Genomic DNA, 6113 nt, shown 5'->3' with positions numbered 1-6113 from the left:
TGGGGATTGAATCCATGATCTTTGGTTTACAAGACCATTGCTTTACCACTTTGCCACAATGCCTTATATGTATATGTTTAATAATATGACAATTTCTTTAAGAACTCTACTCTACAATGAAAACATTCTACTTTTGTCTAATGTTGTTAATGGTACTTCTACTGACACCAGTATCATCTTAAATGATTTATTAAAAGGCTGTTGTGAATCTGACTTCTCTTAATCACTCAACCATCTACTTGATGGACTTGGAGGCCTTGCTTGGCCATGATACCTCAGTGTACACTGCAAGACTTGCTGACATGCAAACTTCAATGTCAACCTTTGAGGGTTGATGAAAGTTTAGTTCTTATTGTTGTTTGGTGACAACCAAGGCACGGATGGGGATTGAACCCATGATCTTTGGTTTACGAGACCAATGCCTTACCACTTGGCCACCATGCCCTGTTTAGAGCTCATATGAGGGTGCATTTGGGCCAAACCTCAACAGAATCAACAAGGGCATGTTGAACGACTGATGATACTCAGCTTTATGTCTAAAGTCTTAGCTCTGAAGCCCAAAAGGCATCATTGGTATCACCTGGAAAGTGCTGGAGTTCAAGAAGCTGCAAGGACTCATACTATTTTAAATAGAAAAAGCACCTGTAAAGTTATCACACTGACAAACTGTGAACATGTTGGGTACAATAATGAGTTCAATAAGGACCCAGTTCTGCCTTTTTCAAACTCAAAAATCAATTATGTTTGAGCTAAGCAAAACTGCTATCGAGTCTTGTGTGTCCTTAAAAATAACATTATATCTCAAGTCTAGTCAAATCTTTTCAGTTAAATCTACGTCATACATCAATTGTCTAATAACATTTTTGAATAAAATTGAGCTGCACATACACATCAACATTGAGCATATCAAATGAAACCAAAACGGCAGCAGCTTTGACTGCGAGTTGCTTAAAGACACATGTTTGCCACTGAAGGGAAGTCATCTTCCTCCTCCAGTCAAAAACAGGAGTCATCGGAGAACCCAAACTTTGTTGCAAGTCCTGTTAGTTAAAAAATGTAATCGATGTTGAAGTCGGCAGGATATAAAGCTAGATTAACTAACTTGTAAAGGTTAAATAAGGTGACATTACGATGTGTTCAAGGTCAGGTAAGTAGGTAAATGAAACGTCATCTTAATTTGTTCAATTGTAATATCAAGAAAAAGAAAACTTTGATTTAGCTAAAAAAATTAGATGAATTGTTTGGAGAAGACATTAGTTTGTTTAGCCAACATTATGTTATCGACGCACCAGCCATGTAAAGATGCTGTTTAATCGAGCACAGATAGCGATGGACGGATAATGTGTCGCTTAGCCGAAGAGGCATTTTAGGTTTTTCATAATTTCAGTTCTTTTAAACTATTACAAGGGTGATATTCATACTTCATCCTCAAATCTTTCCAAAGACTGTTATTACTCTTCGAGGAAGGCATGGACGGGGATTAAACCCATGATCTTTGGTTTACGAGACCAATGCCTTACCACTTGGCCACCACGCCTTACATGCATTAATTATTAATAGGATAATTTTTTTTTTCAACTCTACTATACACCGAAAACATTTTACTTTTGTCTCATTTGCTGAAATCACGAGTCTAACTCTTCACCACAACTATCAGCAAAATGATACTAAAATGGGTCCTTTATTCTTCAGGTGGGAGACCAATAGCATTTTTTATTCAGAAAGAATGATACAAACCAAGAGAAGATACTCATGTTAACAGATTAAAAATCAACATTTTACCATTCGACCGTCCCGTTGTTATACTGGGCAAGTGGAAAGTGAATGTTGTTAATGGTACTTCTACTGACACCAGTATCATCTTTTTATAAAAACGCCATTGTTCCAGAACAGTAAATCTGCCTTCTCTTTCTTAATCACACATCCATCTACTCGATGGATTGGGGGGCCTTGATTGGCCATGATATCTCAGTGTATACTGCAAGACTCGCCGACGTGCCAGCCCAACTTCAACATGAGTTGATGTATGAGTGGGTAAAATTGACCAGAAATCATTCAGTGTGTACCTGGTTTAAGGGATTAGTATGCTGAATGTTCGAGGACTACTGGTTAGTCTTCTTTTTCTGACAACAGACAAATACTTTTTTTAAATACCTTTCAGGGTTGACTTTGCAGCCCAGGGTCTGAAAATTAAATTGATGTTGTTACTATTATTATTATATAATGCCAACCAAGGTACGGATCAAATCCATGATCTTTGGTTTACGAGACGAACGCCTTACCACTTGGCCACCATGCCCTGTTCAGAGCTCATATTAGGGTGCATTTGGGCCAAACCTCAACAGAATCAACAAGTGCATGTTGAACGACTGATGATACTCAGCTTTATGTCTAAAGTCTTAGCTCTGAAGCCCAAAAGGCATCATTGGTATCACCTGGAAAGTGCTGGAGTTCAAGAAGCTGCAAGGACTCATACTATTTTAAATAGAAAAAGCACCTGTAAAGTTATCACATTGACAAACTGTGAACATGTTGGGTACAATAATGAGTTCAATAAGGACCCAGTTCTGGCTTTTTCAAACTCAAAAATCAATTATGTTTGAGCTAAGCAAAACTGCTATTGAGTCTTGTGTGTCCTTAAAAATAACATTATATCTCAAGTTTAGTCAAATCTTTTCAGTTAAATCTCCGTCATACATCAATTGTCTAATAACATTTTTGAATAAAATTGAGCTGCACATACACATCAACATTGAGCATATCAAATGAAACCAAAACGGCAGCAGCTTTGACTGCGAGTTGCTTAAAGACACATGTTTGCCACTGAAGGGAAGTCATCTTCCTCCTCCAGTCAAAAACAGGAGTCATCGGAGAACCCAAACTTTGTTGCAAGTCCTGTTAGTTAAAAAATGTAATCGATGTTGAATTCGGCAGGATATAAAGCTAGATAACTAACTTGTAAAGGTTAAATAAGGTGACATTACGATGTGTTCAAGGTCAGGTAAGTAGGTAAATAAAACGTCATCTTGATTTGTTCAATTGTAATATCAAGAAAAAGAAAACTTTGATTTAGCTAAAAAAATTGGATAAATTGTTTGGAGAAGAGATTAGTTTGTTTACCCAACATTACGTTATCGACGCACCAGCCATGTAAAGATGCTCTTTAATCGAGCACAGATAGTGATGGACGGATAATGTGTCGCTTAGCCGAAGAGGCATTTTAGGTTTTTCATAATTTCAGTTCTTTTAAACTATCCTCAAATCTTTCCAAAGACTTTCATTATTCTTCGAGGAAGGCATGGACGGGGATTGAACCCATGATCTTTGGTTTACGAGACCAACGCCTTACCACTTGGCCACCACGCCTTACATGCATTAATTATTAATAGGATAATTTTTTTTTTCAACTCTACTATACACCGAAAACATTTTACTTTTGTCTCATTTGCTGAAATCACGAGTCTAACTCTTCACCACAACTATCAGCAAAATGATACTAAAATGGGTCCTTTATTCTTCAGGTGGGAGACCAACAGCATTTTTTATTCAGAAAGAATGATACAAACCAAGAGAAGATACTCATGTTAACAGATTAAAAATCAACATTTTACCATTCGACCGTCCCGTTGTTATACTGGGCAAGTGGAAAGTGAATGTTGTTAATGGTACTTCTACTGACACCAGTATCATCTTTTTATAAAAACGCCATTGTTCCAGAACAGTAAATCTGCCTTCTCTTTCTTAATCACACATCCATCTACTCGATGGATTGGGGGGCCTTGATTGGCCATGATACCTCAGTGTATACTGCAAGACTCGTCGACATGCCAGCCCAACTTCAACATGAGTTGATGTATGAGTGGGTGAAATTGACCAGAAATCATTCAGTGTGTACCTGGTTTAAGGGATTAGTATGCTGAATGTTCGAGGACTACTGGTTAGTCTTCTTTTTCTGACAACAGACAAATACTTTTTTTAAATACCTTTCAGGGTTGACTTTGCAGCCCAGGGTCTGAAAATTAAATTGATGTTGTTACTATTATTATTATATAATGCCAACCAAGGTACGGATCGAACCCACGAGCTTCAGTTTACGAGACCAATGCCTTACCACTTGGCCACCATGCTCTGTTTGGAGCTCATATGAGGGTGCATTTGGGCCAAACCTCAACAGAATCAACAAGGGCATGTTGAACGACTGATGATACTCAGCTTTATGTCTAAAGTCTTAGCTCTGAAGCCCAAAAGGCATCATTGGTATCACCTGGAAAGTGCTGGAGTTCAAGAAGCTGCAAGGACTCATACTATTTTAAATAGAAAAAGCACCTGTAAAGTTATCACATTGACAAACTGTGAACATGTTGGGTACAATAATGAGTTCAATAAGGACCCAGTTCTGCCTTTTTCAAACTCAAAAATCAATTATGTTTGAGCTAAGCAAAACTGCTATTGAGTCTTGTGTGTCCTTAAAAATAACATTATATCTCAAGTCTAGTCAAATCTTTTCAGTTAAATCTCCGCCATACATCAATTGTCTAATAACATTTTTGAATAAAATTGAGCTGCACATACACATCAATATTGAGCATATCAAATGAAACCAAAACAGCAGCAGCTTTGACTGCGAGTTGCTTAAAGACACATGTTTGCCACTGAAGGGAAGTCATCTTCCTCCTCCAGTCAAAAACAGGAGTCATCGGAGAACCCAAACTTTGTTGCAAGTCCTGTTAGTTAAAAAATGTAATCGATGTTGAATTCGGCAGGATATAAAGCTAGATAACTAACTTGTAAAGGTTAAATAAGGTGACATTACGATGTGTTCAAGGTCAGGTAAGTAGGTAAATGAAACGTCATCTTAATTTGTTCAATTTTAATATCAAGAAAAAGAAAACTTTGGTTTAGCTAAAAAAATTGGATAAATTGTTTGGAGAAGACATTGGTTTGTTTACCCAACATTATGTTATCGACGCACCAGCCATGTAAAGATGCTCTTTAATCGAGCACAGATAGTGATGGACGGATAATGTGTCGCTTAGCCGAAGAGGCATTTTAGGTTTTTCATAATTTCAGTTCTTTTAAACTATTACAATGGTGATATTCATACTTCATCCTCAAATCTTTCAAAAAACTGTTATTATTATTTGAGGAAGGCATGGACGGGGATTGAACCCATGATCTTTGGTTTACGAGACCAACGCCTTACCACTTGGCCACCATGCCTTACATGCATTAATTATTAATAGGATAATTTTTTTTTTCAACTCTACTATACACCGAAAACATTTTACTTTTGTCTCTTTTGCTGAAATCACGAGTCTAACTCTTCACCACAACTATCAGCAAAATGATACTAAAATGGGTCCTTTATTCTTCAGTTGGGGGACCAATAGCATTTTTTATTCAGAAAGAATGATACAAACCAAGAGAAGATACTCATGTTAACAGATTAAAAATCAACATTTTACCATTCGACCGTCCCGCTGTTATACCTGGTAAGTGGAAAGTGAATGTTGTTAATGGTACTTCTACTGACACCAGTATCATCTTTTTATAAAAACGCCATTGTTCCAGAACAGTAAATCTGCCTTCTCTTTCTTAATCACACATCCATCTACTCGATGGATTGGGGGGCCTTGATTGGCCATGATACCTCAGTGTATACTGCAAGACTCGTCGACATGCCAGCCCAACTTCAACATGAGTTGATGTATGAGTGGGTGAAATTGACCAGAAATCATTCAGTGTGTACCTGGTTTAAGGGATTAGTATGCTGAATGTTCGAGGACTACTGGTTAGTCTTCTTTTTCTGACAACAGACAAATACTTTTTTTTAAATACCTTTCAGGGTTGACTTTACAGCCCAGTGTCTGAAAATTACATTGTTGTTGTTATTATTATATAATGCCAACCAAGGCACGGATGGGGCTCAAACCCACAATCTTCGGTTTACGAGAGAAATGCCTTACCACTTGGCCACCATGCCCTGTTTAGATCACATATGAGGGTGCAAAATTTAAATACAGCCAGGAGTTTACATATGGTGAATGGTTGGATAATGGTAAATGAACTTGAGCTTGTATAGCACTTTTCTAGTCTTCTACTAAAAGCACTTT

At 37.4% G+C, this 6113-nt stretch overlaps 4 non-coding genes across 4 annotated transcripts; all 4 read right to left on the bottom strand.

Annotated features, from left to right (window-relative positions):
• Positions 1 to 372: 372 nt before the first annotated feature.
• Positions 373 to 444, bottom strand: trnat-cgu (transfer RNA threonine (anticodon CGU)). The gene has a single exon. It is a non-coding gene; the product is annotated as a tRNA-Thr (tRNA).
• A 1021-nt stretch (positions 445 to 1465) lies between these two features.
• Positions 1466 to 1537, bottom strand: trnat-cgu (transfer RNA threonine (anticodon CGU)). Its single transcript has one exon. It is a non-coding gene; the product is annotated as a tRNA-Thr (tRNA).
• A 1757-nt stretch (positions 1538 to 3294) lies between these two features.
• Positions 3295 to 3366, bottom strand: trnat-cgu (transfer RNA threonine (anticodon CGU)). Its single transcript has one exon. It is a non-coding gene; the product is annotated as a tRNA-Thr (tRNA).
• Positions 3367 to 5148: 1782 nt separating this feature from the next.
• trnat-cgu (transfer RNA threonine (anticodon CGU)) lies at positions 5149 to 5220 on the bottom strand. Its single transcript has one exon. It is a non-coding gene; the product is annotated as a tRNA-Thr (tRNA).
• Between the last annotated feature and the right edge of the window lie 893 nt (positions 5221 to 6113).

This window comes from Labrus bergylta, chromosome 9 (assembly GCF_963930695.1).
Source record: "Labrus bergylta chromosome 9, fLabBer1.1, whole genome shotgun sequence".
Lineage (NCBI taxonomy): Eukaryota > Metazoa > Chordata > Actinopteri > Labriformes > Labridae > Labrus > Labrus bergylta.
The sequence above is the reverse complement of the archived record's forward strand: the minus strand, read 5'-3'. Positions and strand labels throughout refer to the sequence as shown.